Source organism: Parambassis ranga, chromosome 1, assembly GCF_900634625.1.
Source record: "Parambassis ranga chromosome 1, fParRan2.1, whole genome shotgun sequence".
NCBI lineage: Eukaryota > Metazoa > Chordata > Actinopteri > Ambassidae > Parambassis > Parambassis ranga.
In genome coordinates, this window is record NC_041022.1 from 25,901,455 (window position 1) to 25,919,732 (window position 18,278).

General features: G+C 41.7%; 1 protein-coding gene across 2 annotated transcripts in view; it reads left to right on the forward strand.

Annotated features, from left to right (window-relative positions):
- The first annotated feature begins 1,344 nt into the window (after positions 1-1,344).
- Positions 1,345-18,278, forward strand: part of LOC114443010 (glycine receptor subunit beta-like) — an 84,784-nt gene continuing 67,850 nt past the window's right edge. The window contains exons 1-2 of one of the 2 annotated variants that reach the window (XM_028416917.1): positions 1,345-2,541; positions 5,822-6,000. The gene's annotated coding sequence lies outside the window, so the exon portion shown is untranslated. Of the gene's footprint in view, positions 2,542-5,496; positions 6,001-18,278 lie in introns of those variants that run through there. The other variant, XM_028416932.1, reaches the window with a different exon arrangement.

The following is an 18,278-nucleotide window of genomic DNA, read 5'->3' on the forward strand; positions in this document are numbered from 1 at the left end:
TTTGATCATCTTGTGGATGCCTCGCTGACACTCAACCTGGCCAAATGAGGCTGGTGTGGGTTTGATTATAGTCCCACAGCTTAGCTGCCATGTGTTGGAGTTTTCCCCAGTATGTGAGAGGGTCACCTCCTTGCACCTTCGGGTTGGGAAGAGGTCTCTCACTGTGGTTTCAGCATATGCGGCGAACAGCAGTGCAGAGTACTTGACCTTCTTACAGTCTCTGGGAGGGGTGCTGGACGCCCCGACTGGAGACTCTTGCTGGGAGACTTCAACACCCACGTGGGCAGTGACAGTAACACTTGGAGAAGCGTGATCGGGAGGAACGGCCTCCCTGATCTGAACCTGAGTGGTGTTTTGTTATTGGACTTCTGTGCTGGGCATGGTTTGTCTATAATGAACACCATGTTCGAGCACAAGGTTATCCATCGGTGGACCTGGCACCAGGACACCCTAGGCTGGAGGTCAATGATTGATGACACGATTTTATAATCGTGTCATCTGATCTCCGACCGTGTGTTTTGGACACTCAGGTGAGCTGTCAACTGATCACTACCTGGTGGTGAGTTGGATCCATTGGCAGGGGAAGAGGCTGGAGAGGCCCGGCAGGCCCAAACGTGCTGTGTGGGTCTGGTCAGGCATTTGGCTGAACCCTCTGCCAGGGAGATCTTCAACTCCCACCTCTGGGAGAGCTTCACCCAGATTCCGAGGGATTGGAGACATTGAGTCGGAGTGGACCATGTTCTCCACCTCCATTATTGGACCCGGTGGTGGACACCAGAAGTCAGGGTTGCCATCAAGCTGAAGGAGTCCTATTGAGCCTGGTTGGTCTGTGGGACTCCTGAAGCAGCTGATCTATCGGCAGGCCAAGCATGCTGCAACAAGGGCAGTTGTAGAGGCAAAAACTCGGGCCTGGGAGGAGTTCTGGAAGGCCATGGAGGAGGACTATCGGTCAGCCTACGTTCCTACCCTCACCTATGGTCATGAGCTCTGGGTAATGACCGAAAGAATGAGATCGCGAATACAAGCGGCCGAAATGAGTTTCCTTCCTTCCTTAGAGATAGGGTGAGAAGCTCGGTCACCCAAGAGGAGCTCGGAGTAGAGCCGCTGCTCCTTCACATCGAGAGGAGTCAGCTAAGGTGGCTCGGGCATCTGTTTCGGACGCCCCCTGGACGCCTCCCTGGGGAGGTGTTCCGGGCATGTCCCACTGGGAGGAGACCCCGGGGAAGACCCAGGACGCTGTGGAGAGACTATGTCTCTCGGCTGGCCTGGGAATGCCTCGGGATTCCCCCAGAAGAGCTGGAGGAAGTGTGAGAGGGAAGTCTGGGTGTCCCTGCTTTGACTGCTGCCCCCGCGACCCAGCCGCGGATAAGCGGTAGAAGATGGATGGATGGATGGTATTCTACAGTTGAGAAGGAGACTCTAGCCATGCTGCTAGCCCTGCAACACTTTGAAGTTTATGTTGTGTTGGTTTTTTGGCCTTACACCCTCCCTGAAGTTTGCTCACCTTGTCAAAAACTCTGGCTGAATAAAAAAAAACACTTTTGAGCCACTGGACTCCTGCACACTTTCTTTCTGCCTGTGCTGTGTTACTCCCCTCTCCCCTATACCAGGCCGGGGACATAACAGCAACAATGGCTGATTAATTCAAATGTCAGACAAACAAGAGGACAGTGTGTTCTGTTGTTTTTAAACTTAATGTTACTGGATGAATCCTAACTTTAAGGAATGTAAATATGGTTACCTGCATATGTTGTGTGTTGTATGTAGACTCCACAGTGGGGGTGGGAGTACAGTCTACAGTAGGTGCAGGCAGTGGTGAGTGCTGCTGGGGAGACATGACTGGGGGAGGGCTGAATGACTGATCATATCTGTTGAAGAAGATGTTCAGGTCATTCACCCACTTCTGGTCCCCTGTCGGCTGGAGGTTGTTCCCCTTGTAGCCAGAGATCTTCTTCAGGCCCTTCCAGACTCCACTGATGTTGTTGTCCTGCAGCTGGACCTCCAGTTTCCTCCTGTAGATATTCTTCCCCTCTCTGATCCTCTGCCTCAGTTTCTCTTGCACAGTCCTCAGCTCCTCCCGGTTTCCTGACTTGAAGACTCTTCTTTTTAAGGAGAGCCTTTATGTCAATAAGGAATCCAGGGCTTGCTGTTGGAGAAGCAGCGTATCTTCCTGGCAGGTACGGAGCTCTCCATGCAGAAGTTGATGTACTCTGTTACACACTGAGTGAAACTATCTATGTCCTCCCCATGGTCCTCTGAAAAGACTTCCCCCACAGTAGACTCGAAGCTGTCTTGCAGGGCATCCTCAGCTTTGTCGGTCCATCTCCTCAGCTGTCTACCAACTCAGAGCACCTTATGCCAAACTAAGTGTGCCCATCCATAACCAAGACTCTCTACTGAACCACTGATCGCCTCGGTACCATTGCCAGAAGAGACCTTGCCTTTGAAGATTACCACCTTTGGAGACATCCACATCTCTAGGTCTGCAGCATCCACTAGCCACCAACCAAGAGCCAACAAACGGGGAGAAGTCACCACCAGGTAACCTGCTGCATCCACTTTGCTACATGATAAGGGTTTAATGCCAAAGTTTTATTCTAATTTATTTCATTCCATATTTTCTACACATTATAGCCATCCAAATTCCCATCCATCTTATCTGTTATCCTTTTATCACCATCACTTAACATATTACCTCATTCCTCTGTTCCATTATCTTATTCCATTTATCATTAGTCAATTATCATTATTATATTATCACTTAATTATCCATCCATCCATCATCCATTAACCCACTTCGTCCTGCAGTACAGGGTCATAGGGGGCTGGAACCTATCCCAGCTAACTACAGGTGAGATGCAGGGTACACCGTGGACAGGTCACCAGTCCATCGCAGGACAACTTACAGACAACCATTCACACTCACACCTACGCAAACCTAACAGAGGCTTATGGTCAGTTGTAAAAATAGTGAAGGCAGCAGCACCAAGAAAATGCCTGAACTGCAGGCCACATGATTGCCCATAGTTCTCTATCAAACGTGGACCAACACCTTTGAGTGGCTGACTAGCATACACCACCAATTTTTCCAGTTATTTCTTGTCCTAAACCAACACGGCCAGCTGCTTCCATGGAGGCATCTGTATAAACCTTAAAGGGGATGCTGAAGTCTGGCATTGTGACCACCAGTTGCAGGTGGATGGCCAATGTTAGTTAGGGAATGGAAGTAGCATAAATATCAATGGCTGTAAGTAGGTAATGAGTAAGAGGGAGAGGGTCCTGACAGTCTTATTGCTTGGGGCAGGAAAGATTTCCTGTAATGATCTATATGATAACAAAGCTGCGTGAGCCTTTTAGAAAAGGTGCTCTGTTGTCTGTCCAGTACAGGGAGGCCATGATATGGATAAACCCTCCTGAGATTATAACAGTTTGTTATCTACCCAGTTTGCTATATATCTCATACCAAGGTCCTACAATGGGCTTTTAATTACTGTCTGAAAGATGCTGAATCAGCATTGTGTTTTTCAGGGGACATACCTGGGCAGACTTGTGTTTTGATGTCTTGAAGTCTTGACACCTGTCTGCAGCTGAGGGTTCTAAACAACAGGTTTTATGTCAGTGTTTGTGTAAGATGTTCAACAACATTAAGTTACTAAAATATCAGCTGCTGACTTGCCCACATGCAGCAAATACTTAATTATATTTTCTTATTTGTGCTCTTTATCCCTCTCTTCCCTGTGAGGAAGTAGAAACTATGTAACCCCTGAGTGACCCTGCACCAACAGAAGAAAGAGCAGAGAGCAGCTTATTCAGCACCATTCATCTTATCATTGAGAAGGAAGATTGTGATGGAAATTTTAATATCTGTATATGCAGCCTCTCCTTTAATCATTGTTACTTCCCTGGGACACCCAACCTCCTGTTTCTCACAAAGTAACAAATCCTGTTGCCTTTTGTCATTCAACAGTGATATCTGGGACCTACAAGAGACTCGGATGTGGCGAGAGTCCTGAGCTGTGTCCCACGCTCCAGGGGGCCAGCTCCGAGGGTGATCGGGAGACAAATGGCTCTGTGACCTGCTGGACTCCAGGAAAATATCATTAGGTGTGAGCTAGCATCCCACACTCCAGGAAGTCAACCTCAGAACTTCAAAGTATAATCAGGAGACAGATGGGTCTGTGACTGACTAGAAAAGGGTGTGACTTGATTAGGGGGGGGGCTACTGCAGGTATAACTGTTGCGTGTCCCCCATGTTCGGGGTCTTTCATTCACTCTGACTGCTAGAGTGTTTTTGATTGACCTTCTTTGCAAAGAATAAATTCTTAATAATATTAATCAATGGCTGTAAGTAGCTCATGAGTAAGATAACTTCTAATAACACTCATAAATTGTGGTAAAAACGGTAAACAGGAACAATAATAATTAAAGTTAAGAGCAACATGAGAAAAAAATGCAAAATGGCGTGGTTTTTCCAAAATGGCGAACTTCCTGTGCGTTTTAGAGGATACCTCCAAGAGGTACCTTTTTTTCACGGCTACAGGTGTTACATATGTGTACCAATTTTCGTGTGTGTAGGTGAAAGTGCAACCCACATGTCAATGTAGGGGGCGCTGGCGAGCCATGTGGCCACACCCGCATGTGCATATAATTATATCAATCTGTTCAGAATGACAGGCTCAGCATGCCTGATTTTTTGGATCCACATTGGATGAAGTATGTGGGAGGTACAGCCACAAATACATCCATTTCCTGTGTGTTGGCGAAGGGTCAACTTCGTGGTGGCACCACAGCCAAAGCATATGACGAAGTGCTGCATTTTTAAGAACTTTTGGTCCCTGACCCCTTAAAGGCAAGCACACCAATTTTCAGCCCAATGGCGCAAGTTCCCTAGGGGGAGGTCGCAAAAGTGCAGGGAGTGCAAATTGGAACATGCCGTGGTTTCTTCAAAATGGCGGACTTCCTGTACGTCGTGGAATTTTCTTCCAAGAGGCTTTTTTTCTTGTCACGAGGTGATACATCAGTGTACCCAGCGGTGATTATTTTCACACTTTAGGGGGCTCTGCAGAGCCACGCGGCCAATGGCAACCCCGTCAAGTCGCGATTTTCGTCGGGGACAATTTTGTGCCAAATTTGGTGAGTTTTTGAGCATGTTCAGGGGGTCAAAATCGCGAAACCGTGGGCGGAACCAGAATCAAGTATAAGTATACTGGCTGCTGAAACGGCTTCTACAATTAGCTACAAAGTTCACCTCATATTAAGGAAGCTAACTATGTTAGCAGTAATTTTGATTTAATTTGGATTTAAAAATAAAAATCAAATAGTTGGTTTTCTGTTTTCCTAAGCAAACCTGACATCAAAATTGTGTGTGTGTTTGAGTATTTCTGTGTAAAATTAGGTCATAGGGTTTTCCATCTCAAGGCACAGTGTTTAACCCACCAACAACCCAGTAAGGGTTGTTAACTCTTCAGAACACTGCATAATCTGAGCTGTAAATGTTTCTGCATACATCTTGTCCTTGTTAAGTCCTGTATTAGCAGCAAACCCTTTGATTTGGGATTATAATTGTTTGAACTGGGATTTTAATTACTATGTGTAGTGGAGGGATTAACAGGTATAATGTGTAAACCTGCATTTGTGACAAATTACAAGCCTGTTCTGTATCCTTGAATTACATCACAATATCTATTAATCTGTCTATTAGGATGAAAAGGCAAACCTGCTTCAGCACATCTACAGTCTGCAATAACTAAACTACACTAAAAAGCTGACCATTTAGGAGCCATGAGTCAGTAACACTACTGTGCTACTTTCCTCTGGGCAGACAAAGGGAGTGCTGGAACAGAGTGTAAGAGCAGTGCAGATAAAGGAGCACACACACACACTGGACAGAGCAGCAGAGAGAGAGGACACTCAAGCTGTCAAGCTAGTCGGAACAGCATCACAGTGAATTACAACTGAATATCTGTAATGCAGGAGAGCCGATAATCTACCCAACTGGAGGTAAGAATTAAAATAATACTAAATGTCTTTTGGTGTTGGTTTTCTGTCTTTCACTGCTGCTACATTGTATGTGTGTATCTGTGTGTGCATGGAAGACAGAAAAGAGAGAGGAAAATACTACTAGATCATGTTACTGCAGAGGTATGTGGTGTTCTTCTCCTTGTAGTCATATATAACTGGAGAGTCTGTTTAATTGTGTCCATAAAATGTACATGTCTGAGTTTTTTTGCTTTGCAACAGAAAGCAATGTGCCTGTGTGTGTGACTTCAATAGCATCAGCGAGCTGCGTCATCATATCTTAACAGTAACACTGCAGTACCCACCCCCCACATTCACTTGCGTATTCTCCTGCACACTCTATAATCTGTCACTTTCCCTGTCCTGTTACTTTGTGTTAATGAATTATTATGCCTCTAAATTAACCTTCATAATCATTGCTGGGCTGAAGTTTATATTTAAAGGACAGTAGTTTTCCATACGATGATATGGAAACTGTTGTGAGGTATAAATGTTTGTATTTATATAACACCTTTAACAGTCAAAATTGACATTGGGTATAACATGACCTGGATGAATGACAGCATTAACAGACACATTAGGATAACACTAGGGGGATGAGTGGGTAGATTTTCTAGAGGAGGTAAGACAATAAAAACAATTACGGTATGCAAGCAGTTGACAGGTTACATGTTTTTGTTAATATGCACACAGGGGAAGTGAAACAAAAAGTAAATGCTGTAGAGAACAAAATCTGTATTTATTTATATTACAGCTGAAAAAACAATTAGGTAATAGAATAGAAAAGAAAAACTATATATTTGTAATCTGTTTGTTTATGCTATGACGGACCTAAAGTGTTTGACTGAAGGCAGCTTTTCAGATATTGTACTGGCTGGAATGGATCTCTCAGAAAAAGCAAGTAAGAGGTCTTTGTTAGGTTTAGATAATGCACTTCATCTCTTGTTATGTATTGAATTTGTGCTGACTGGGGGCTTCATTCAGTCCCCTTACTAAACCCAGATCAGTTTAAAGTTTGACTATGTGTGGATTTTCAGTTCTTTATATTTCTTGTCAAACAGGTTTTGGTTTGGAGCATTCTTACACTGTTTCTTGTGGCTTCTTTCCCAGTACGAAAAACAAAATCAGGGTGCTGCTGGTGAACTTGAATGTCTGATGCTGCAGTTTGCAAATCTAGGAAGCTTTCTGTCTCTAAAATGTCTTGGTCAAACTGGCTCTTTGGCATATGTTGTGCACAGTTTAAACATTGCACAAAACAGAATCGTGAGATGAATATAGGCCTGATAAAATTATTTAGAGCAAAATAACTAGTTCTAGTCATCTCGATTGGCAAATATGTGTATTTAGAAAACGCATAGACAAAGCAGTTGCAACATTGGGAAATTAGCCGGTAGTTGAAGTCTGCTGGTAATCAGAGCTACTACTATCAGGTGAAAGAAGGCGGTCTTAGAGACCAGTTTAATATGAGCGATAAACAAAATGTCTTGATCAAAAATAAGTCTGAGGTTCCTCACAGTCATACTGGAGGCCATGTTGGTTTGAAACATCCCATTAAGAGGAGGAAGATATTGAGCCAACTAAAAAACACAACACTCAACATAACTCCAAAACACTCCAAATGAGTAAAATGAATCCAGAGTATTAAATTAGATTATTATTATTAAAGAGCTAGGTCTTATTGATCCATGGGGAAACAGTAACATTTTATTAAAATCTGCATGGTAGTTACTCTAGGATAGATTTTTTTTGTGTATTACAACAACATATCCATAAAGTTGTGGACTGTGTATAGAGACTAACTATAAGTGATCACACCCCCATTACTCTTACTGTAACCTTGGATAAAGAATCTGCTTTTAAATACTGGAGACTGAATTTGTCAATCCTATCAGATGAGAAGACAGTAAAGGAAACAAAAGAAAATCCTAAGGAATATTTTGAAAGAACAACTGATTGTCACTAGCAAAAATGCAGGGAAAGCATTGAAAATCATAGAAATAACCTCTAGGATAAAAAAAGATAGACAAAAACAGCAGAGGGAGCTAGAGGAAAACATTAGAACTCTAGAATTGGAACACAAAAGGACACTAAACATACTCCAAGAACTGAAAGAAAACAGACATTGGTTAGACAAGTTGCTAACATACAAGGCAGAAGGAGCTCTACGTTTTAGAAATCAAAACTATTATGAGATGGGCAACAGAGCAAGTTGTCTTCTAGAATTCTGCGAAAGGCTCAAACAAACAGGATCATCCCAAAAGTAAAACATCTTTTTTCCAAACAACTTATGGCTAAGCGAACAGAGATAGTGGAAGCTTTTGCAGAATATTATAAAGACTTATATAACGACTTTGAGCTAAAGTCCATGGAAAACAAGACTCAGGTGTTTCTAAAAAAATTTGATCTGCCGTCACTATCGACTGAAGAAGCATCTGACATTATACAACCAATTACAGTACAGGAAATATCAGATAGTATAGAAAAAATCTTAAAAACAATACATTTCCTGGCACAGATGGGTTTTATAAAGTTTTTTTCAAGGGAAATCACACCAGTACTATATAGAGTTTTTAATTATGCTCTTGCATCAGGCGACATGATTCTTTGCCCTCCTACATACTCTATAGGCTTCCATTTTTGAGTGATATAACACTAAAGAGGTTGAAGGTGAACAATGTTTGGATCAGGGCGACAATGAGAATAGAAGAAGAAGTTAATTAATTAGTTAATTAAAACGTTACGTTAATTGTCAAACTCTATATGTAGAGCCACAAGAATTACCAATAACCCTGATTTTTTGCTATCTATGATGGATGCAGGGTATAATAGATGGGCATGGCAGGGGTTAAAATATATTGCACAAGTGTTCAAGGGACAAACCCTGAACTAATTTCAGCAGTTAGCAAAAGTATTTAATTTACCAGCTCATGATTTTTACAGGTTCCTACAGCTGAGACATTATCTTTAAAGACATGAAGAATGGGAGAACAGTTGTAAAACCACATCAAAACTAGGAGAATTACTAATGACATATACAGAGGGTGGGACCAAGAAAGGGGTTATATCATTCACCTTGTATAAGGTACTGCAACAAGAATCTAACAACAACAATTTGGATGTCAAAGAAAAATGGGAATTGGAAGCGAATATTATAATAACAGATACAGTGGGAAGAAACATTCAAAGCAGGACATAAGGTAACTAGTAGCCCCACATGAAGGGAGTTTGATTGGAAGATCAAAATGAGATATTTTATCACTCCATCTATCATCTCAAAGTACAGTAATACTTCTGAGATGTGTTGGAGGGGTTTACTTTACTTGTATATTCTGGGACTGTCCAAAAATCTTAGAAGCCTACAGCTTCTTGGTTGAAGCCACAGCCCCCCAATATAAAAGAATGAAGAGAAAGAGTAAGAACTGTATTCACAACATGGAGAAAATCACAGCATGATTACAGCTCAAATCAGACAGGTTTGAACAAAGATGGTTACCTGTAATACAGACAATGTCAGAACTATAGTCACCTCTTCCTTTCTTGTTTTTTTCTACACTTGTTAGTTGTACAATTAGCAGAAAATGCATGTACTCATTGATACTAATCGCTGTTTAAGTTATCTCCTTCTAAAAAGAGGCAGAAATATTGGAAGATAGGATATGAGGACATGATCATATGTGAATTAAAACTGTAATAGCGTCACCTGGTTTGTTCCTAATGTGTTATGTATGTCTATGTATGTTTGACATTTTATGTTAAATAAAAACGTAAGTTCAAAAAAAAAAATCACAGGCTTTTTCTGTACGTAACGCGCTGTCAAGTAGGTAGTGCCAAAATGTGTTATTTTTAAAGGACTACAAGAGAGACTTCTGGCTTGGCAGAACATGGCGTAGGTCGCACTCAGGGAAGCTCCCGCAGATAGCATTACTTTCAACTTCGTCTTGCACCTTACAATCAATCCTTGGTGGCTTAAAGTGCCACCACATAGTTTTTTTATATTAAAGTTAGACTTTGTGACTTTAATAATGTCACATAAAGTGAGTAAATCTAAGACCGCAACACTGCATCACTCCCGGCCTGCTGCACCAACAACATCCCTGGCCCACAGTGGCTGTTCCTTACCTGGGCGACAGAGCACGCCCTTCTCCTCCAATGAGCTAGCCACGCTCAGAGCCAAACTTCTATCTGTATTCTGTGGAGAAATTGCAACCATCTTTAAAACCGAACTCAAAGCCGTGCTGGGAAATCAAATAAATCTGAGCTGTCCGCACCAAAAGCTGAACTTTCTTCCAGTATTTCCACTGTGCAACAGAACCACACTGGGCTCAAAGGCACCGTCACGGAGATGGAATCATCTCTATCCACTTGCACAGATGGCATTGTTGCTCTGCAGAGGTGGGGGAATTATCAGCAGAACTTTTTAAACTGGAGTACAGATGTGAGGACCTGGAGGCCAGATCACAGCGCCAGAATATCCGGATTGTGGGCGTTCCAGAAGACGGACCGGCCATCTCTCCTTCATCTGTGTCAAAGCTCCTGGCTGAGGCTTTCACCTGACCCAGGCGGCCGCCCACATGCGGTAGTGGCTCGGGTTCATTATTATTCTGATTATGTCCGTATTCTCAAGAAAGCTAGAGAGATGCACGCTTGTGTGTACATATGTCTATGTGTAGTATGTGTATGTATTTTTCTTTCGTCTCTTTGAGACTAGGTGACCACTACGATGCCATATTTGTGTCACAACTACTTAAATATGGTTTTGCCATATAGCCATAATTTTGTTTAATTCTGTGTGCCTTATTTTTACATTGATTAGGAAGTTTGCTTTGTTCTGCGGGAGGTTCCCCAGTAACTCGGTTCTTGCTACATAGCTGTAAGTACTGCCCTTAAGATTGCTCCTGTTTGGAGCTTATATCGCAAACTCGTTTGGAACTAGGGATATTGTTGGCGTTAAGGTGTGAGTGGGTGAAGGGTCAGTTTAGTCAGTTTGTTTCACTCAAGTGTGTGAGCTTTATGTACATGTTTTATTTGTTTCATTATTGTATTATTTCTCTTTTTTTCTTTTTCCTTGTTTTGATTTTGTTTATGAGGGAGGTGTCACCGATCGCCAGCATTGTGTATATTTATGATGTATCCATATGCATACTGGATCTTATGATTTAACCACAGGGGCCCCAATTCGTTTCCTTGAATGTGAAAGGCTTGAACAGACCCTAAAGCTCTCAAAAGTGCTTCACATTTGAAACATTTAAACAGAGATGTTATGTTTCTGCAGGAGACTCATCTGCGTGATAAAGACCATATAAGGTTGAGATGTCCATGGCTGGGTGTTTTATTCAAGTTTCAACTCCAAAGCTAGAGGTGTAGCAATTTTAATTAATAAGAAAGTTCAATTCTCTCGTTCAAAAATAATATCAGATAAGAATGGCAGGTACTTAATTGTAGCTGGCAGCCTATGCCACTATTCAGTCTTCAAATTCAACTCCAAATTTTGATAGCCCAGGCTTTGCAAACGGTCTGTTTTGTAACCTGCCTTTCCTCAATACACATCATTTAATACTTGCTGGAGACATAAATTGTGTAATGGACCCAGATTTTATGGCCCAAAATGGGTTTGTTGACCCTTGGAGGTTCTATAACCCTCAGGTAAAAACATATTCCTTTTTCTCCCGGGTTCATCAATACTACTACTACTACGAATTGATCGCGAATTGATTATTTCTTCATCAATCGTTCCCTTATTGCTGATGTCGTCTCATGTGACGCATCACGCAATTGTTATTTCAGATCACGCCCCTTTAAATGTAGATATAAAATTTGCAAACCACCCTAAATTTTTCTCACCCTGGCAGTTTAACCAGGGTTTAGGGACGTGCAGAGACCTTTGGATGGGCAGGTGCTCAAAGTAAAAAAGGGGCACATGGAGCATGAATTTGAAACTGAAACAGACATTTCTGTTTCACCTTATTCCCAATTAGACCATCAGCTGGACTGTCAGATTTTAGAGACAGACTTCACAGAACAGATCAGATTAAAATAATAAAATAAAAATAAATAAAACACTGAGTTTGCTTTCACCACCGTCTAAGTCTGCATTTGTGTCCTCCATCTCACAATCCCCTGACAGAAATGTCTTGATTTGCAAACTGAGTTTGACCTTCTCACAACTACGGAGTCTCAGCGTTTTTTTTTTTGCAGGCTCGAGCTAATTGTTATGAACACGGGGATAAACCAAGTCGACTACTAGCCCACCAGTTAAAGCGACAAGTTGCATCGAAATTGATAAATAAAATCAGCGACACTGCCGGACAGCTTGTCTCTGACCCATAATTATTGACATTTTTAAGGGCTATTATTCCACTCTGTACAAGTCTGAAGTATTGGTGGGCCCCAGTGAGATTGCATCCTTTCTCCAGAGTTTGGACTTTCCCACCATTGCGACTGGAGGTAGTGATGGCTGCTATTAAAGCAATGCAAAATAATAAAGCACCTGGACCTGATGGTTTTGGTGTTGAATTTTTTGAGAAATTCAATAACAAACATGCCCCACTTCTCTTGGCAGTATTTAATGCGTCCATTAACCATGACCCAAGCTGCAATCACTCTTTTACTGAAGAAAGATAAGATAAGATCCAACTTTCTGTATAACTTTCAACTTTCATATAGACCTCTGTCATTACTTAATGTAGATGTGAAAATCCTGGCCAAAATAGTAGCCACACGCCTTGAAATAATTCTTCCCTCCATAATTTCAGATAATTTCAAAAAGGAAGACAGTTATTCTTTAATATTTGCACTCTCTTAAACGTACTCAGAGCACTTTCTCCTGAAGTGGTTGTCTCGCTCGATGCTGAGAAAGCATTTGACCTAGTCGAGTGGGGTTATGTTTTTGAAGTTATGCGGAAGTTCGGCTTTGGGACACGTTTTCTATGAATTGTTATATCACTCCCCACAGGCTAGCATCATCACAAATGGCACAACCTCTGATTATTTTACTCTGTCATGTGTTACGCGACAAGGTTGCCCTCGGTCCCCTACTCTTTGCACTGGCCATAGAACCTCTTTCAATAGCCCTACGGTCACTCCCCCCCTTTTGTGGGATTACCCACTCAACAACTAATCTCAAATTATCATTGTATGCAGATGATCTGCTTCTATATGTATCTGATCCTTTATCCAGTATCCCGTCTATTTTATCCATGTTGCAGGTATTTGGGTCCATTTCTGGTTATAAAATTAAGTCAATGTTTTCCTATAAATAAATTAGCCTTAGCACTGAAACAATCAGAAGTTCCATTTAGGTTCTGTCCTGGGTGTTTCAAATATTTAGGAATCAATGTGACTCGCCTCTTTTGTTCTCTGCAAATTCGCCATTACTAAGTGAGCTCAAATTGGATTTTCAAAAGTGGAGATGCCTGCCCTTGTCATTGGTGGGCCAAAATAATGTTGTTAAGATGAATGTTTTGCCCAAATTTCTTTTTTTGTTTAAATCCTTCCCCCTGTTCTTACAAAAAAAAAATCTTTATTGATTTGGACCATGTAATGAAGGAACTCTTCATTACTGTTAGCAGTGTTTGCTAGCACAGTTATTCATCTTTAGTTCACCTTTAACCCATGTAGGGAGCATGATTTTTTATGAGGGGCCGTCAGGGACATTATTCAGAATTACCTCTCACACACACTACTGAAACGGTCTCACACACACTACTGAAATGTTATCCTCTCACACCACACACTACGGAAACGCTCTTACACACACTACTGAAATGTTATCCTCTCACACACACTACTGAAACGCTCTCACACACACTACTGAAACGCTCTCACACACACACTACTGAAATGTTATCCTCTCACACACACTACTGAGATTTCAGTGTAACAGGAAGGCGTTTCAGTGTAACAGGAAGGTGGCTCAAAACAGGAAGTGCTCTGGAGCATTCTCTGGAGGCACATGCTGTCATGGTGGATAATAGCCAGGGGGAATGTCATGAAAACTGAAAGGGTAAAGTGACGGTGCTTAAAATGAATCTGTTCCTCTTTGTTTTTTGTTTATTAGTGCCAACTTTATTTTATGATGTGAAAGGTAATGAAGAGGATATAATAAGTATTTTTACAAGTGCCTTGCAGTGTGTTGAATCGCTTCGGAGAAATGAGCACAATAATTTTGACCAGGAAAGGCTTTATAGAGTGCTTGATGACCATACAAGAACTATATCTGCTCTTCATGCGGCTGTGTCCAGATATGATCCTTGGAATAGGGATGTCAGTCACCTACTGGGATCACTGCACAGGTGTTTTCGCAATTTGCTTCATGAACACAAGGCCAGACAGAGGCCTGCCAATGCAGATATATTGTTACCCCCAATAACCTTCACTGGTCACCCTGGCCGTCCCAGATACACCATAACCAGTGAACAGATTTCTCACTGCGTGTCCATTGGCATGACATGGCAGAGAATTGCATCTTGCTTTGGGATAAGTAGAAGAACTCTGCACAGACACAGACTTTTACTGGGAATTGAACCGCTAAGATATGCAGTCATGTCTAATCAAGAACTGGATAGCCTTGTGACTGTAATACTACAGAATACTCCAAATGCAGGGGAAACCTATGTCCTTGGAAGCCTGAGATCACGTGACTTAAGGATCCAGCGCTGGCGGGTCAGAGACAGCTTGTATCGAGTGGATCCCATTGGCCGATCATTTAGACGCGGTCATGCTATAAGGCGGAGGGCCTACAGTGTTCAGTCCCCCAACCAATTATGGTAAGCTCACGGTGAAAGCCTTGCCAAGATTATTAGTAAAGGTACCATGCCACAATATTAAAATAATGTCCAGCATAACCAAAGGTTAAAGTACTCACTGTGCTTGAAAACACACCATGTCAGTGTTTTAATATTGTTTTTGTTGTAGTTTTGTTTCATTATCCTGTTATATTCTACTGTAGATATTAAGATTATTTTTTTCCCAAACCTGTTAAGTCTTAGTGCAAAAGAGTAACAATACTGATTCTGGTCTCCCAACAGGCATTTCGATGGAAACCACAAGCTGGTCAGGTGGCGTCTTGTCATGCATGGCTGTGTTGTTGGCTTCAGCCGGACCATTATATACCTGCAGTGTTTATCCAATAACAGAGCATCAAGTGTTCTGTCATTATTTTTGGAAGGCGTTGAGAACTTTGGTTTGCCTGCAAGGGTCAGATGTGATCATGGCATGGAAAATGTACTTGTTGCACGTTTCATGTTGGAAAGAAGAGGATTAGACAGTGTTATTACAGGTGTTTCAGTCCATAACCAGAGAATTGAAAGACTATGGGCAGAACTCAATAGAGTAGTTTGTAGTCACTTCATAAACATATTTAACTTCATGGAAGAACAATGTATTCTGGACTCATTGAATGAACTACATCTTTTTTGTCTGCATTATGTTTATTTGCCAAGAATTCCGCAGGCAGTGATGGAATTTATTAACCAATGGAACAACCATGGCCTCTCCACACAAGGGGGGCAGACACCTCTTCAGTTGTGGCATTCAGGTGTCATAAACAGCATTGGAATTCAACCAGTTATAAATGACATTATTCATATGGATACCCACTATGACATCAATGAACATGAGCCTTTGCCAGGACTTCAAACTAACAATGACATTACAATTCCAGACATTAACGTAACTATCAATGAGACCACAATGAACAGGATTGAACAAGTGAATCCAGTGGAAAATGATGGGAACTATGGAATTGATGTGTTCTCCTCACTCCTGCACATATTTCAGTAAGGAGGCTATGTTAGGAGTTTTTTTCTACAGTGTTTTGTTAACAATTTGTGAAGCTAATAAACAGTGTCTAAATGAGACTAATGTATCCAGTAGTGAGACACTAACAAATGCATTTACATATGGTATTCAGGCTCTGCCAAACCCATATGTGTTTCCTAGGGCAAAGTTCTCCTTAAAGACATGGTATGAAACATGGAGTGGCAATCTGATGCAGTTAACACATGTGTTGGCCATTGGGAACAGTGGTGTATGTCAGGGTTAATATAAGGTGGAGGACACAAATGCAGCTGAGCCGGAAGTATCAGGCAATTCTCAGTGTTTTAATACAGGCAAGGTTCGGTACACAGAAGTTCAGTCCGCGAGGCAGAGGTATCCAAAAGGGCACAGGCAAAAACCAGTGGTCAAAGTCCAAAGCAGTAATCAGTACACAGGAGTACAGTCCACGAGGCAAAGGTATCACAAAGGGGCGAAGGCAACGAACAGTAGTCAGATCCAAAATAGTTCATTCACAAGGGACTCCAAAACTCACTCCAAAACTCACTCGGAAAACTCACTGGGGAAATCACAAGAGCGGAAGGCTACTTGGACGGCTGTGTCGCAGGATAACTCACAAAACGAACTGGCAACAAGGGGCAGGAAACACACAGGCTTTATACACAGGAGGGCGGGAAGACAATTGGACACAGGTGAAGCACATTAGGGCAGAGCAGGTAATCACAGGAGGGGGAAGGGAGCACACATGAGGAAGGGGAAGTAAACAGAACTGAAACACAAGGGGAAGATCGAGTTTCAAAATAAAACAGGAAGTGACTAGTAAAACTTAGAACTAATACAAACAGAAAATGGACTACAAAATAAAAGACCTGGCTGAAACCATGACAGTGTAGAAGAGAAGTCATCATCTCCTTTATGAATGAACTCAAGAGACGGACTTGGGGAAAAGCCAATAGGAGGGACTACAGATGCTCCAGTTGCGAAGGCCAATATTTTCTGTAGTTTAGATGGTCCTTCATCTTCTATAAAACAGAACAGAATCAACTAATCATGAAATCATAATGCTTAAATAACTATCAAACCAAGTACTAGATTGATGTTGCAAGGTTGGTTTTCAGCCATGAAAGCAGAAACCAGGGTGGAAAGCAGAGAGCCGTCCATTGCAGTTAAATATCACAATTACTTGAGGTTTTTAATTAAAGTAAAAATGTCACATAGCCACAGGAAAAATCCTGCTTAGTTTCTCTTTAAATGTATAAACTGTGTTAAATCTATTGTTACTGTAATTTTGGATGCCTCTGCCATTAATGCATTATATTGAATATACACATACATGCATATACAAACAAATATTCAATATTAATAACAGATGTATTATTACTCAACCAAACAGCTTTAAGGATTTAGGTATTGTACCTTCTGTATCTTGAAGATAGTCTCTCCAGAAGGTAATCACCACTTCCTCTGCAACTCTCTTGTTGCTTCCTTCTGGTGACAGACGAATGGTGAAAAGATCATCTACCTGATCAGCAGTGAGGGTGCTTGGCTCATGGCAGAACAGGGGGTGAAAACTGTCTGGATTTTTCTGGATTTTATCCAGAACCCCTAGAGTTTTCAGTCCTTCACGGAATCAGGAAAAAAAACAACAATTGTATAGTTGTTGAATTCATTCAGAATGACTTGTTCCAGTTTAACCTCGACATTGTCAATTTGTTCCAGAAACTTAGTCTATGTTGGCCAGTAACGTTCTATTCCACATTCTGATTACACCGACTGTAAACCAACACTGAATACCTTTGAAATGGACCTTGAACTCTGTGGATGACCTGAAACATAACAATATCTTGTACCAGCAGATCCCCGTCTCTGATTGACCGAAGAGGCCTCAGACATCCTGCATTGGCCAGGTAGTCAAGCAGAGGTGCCTTTGACATCTCAAGGTCCTCAGTGGTTGTGCTTTCAGATACCTGGCATCACAAGGAGCAGCATACGGGCTTGTTACAGAAGCTAGTTATGGATTAATAACTTATTGGCAAGGGCTAACCCTTTAGTGAAAACCTCAGTAATAATAAATACTGTATCGCTGATTTTCTAGTGATCCCCACAAGTTCATCACAGTGCAGGCATTCACTGTGATGCTGTAATGCCAGTGGTTTAAAGGAAAGAAACAAAAGAAAGAAAACACACTTTAATGATCAAATTTGTTCATTAAATTGTGGCAGAATTCAAACTACAACAATGATTATAGGAGGTCAGCACTGTGCCACACTAGAGTGCCCCTGTAGTTCCTGTCATTGAGAAAAAGAGTTGCAACTGACCTTTTTGACTTTTTCCAAGAGGTCTGCATCAGCTATGTCTTCTAGGACTGGGTTTTCTGAAACATCAACCAGTAAAGAAAATACTACTGGTGAGAGGAAATTTGGTGGGGGACCACCATGAACTAAACTTATCGCCATGGCTCTGCCTGCTATGTAGTACCAGTCCTC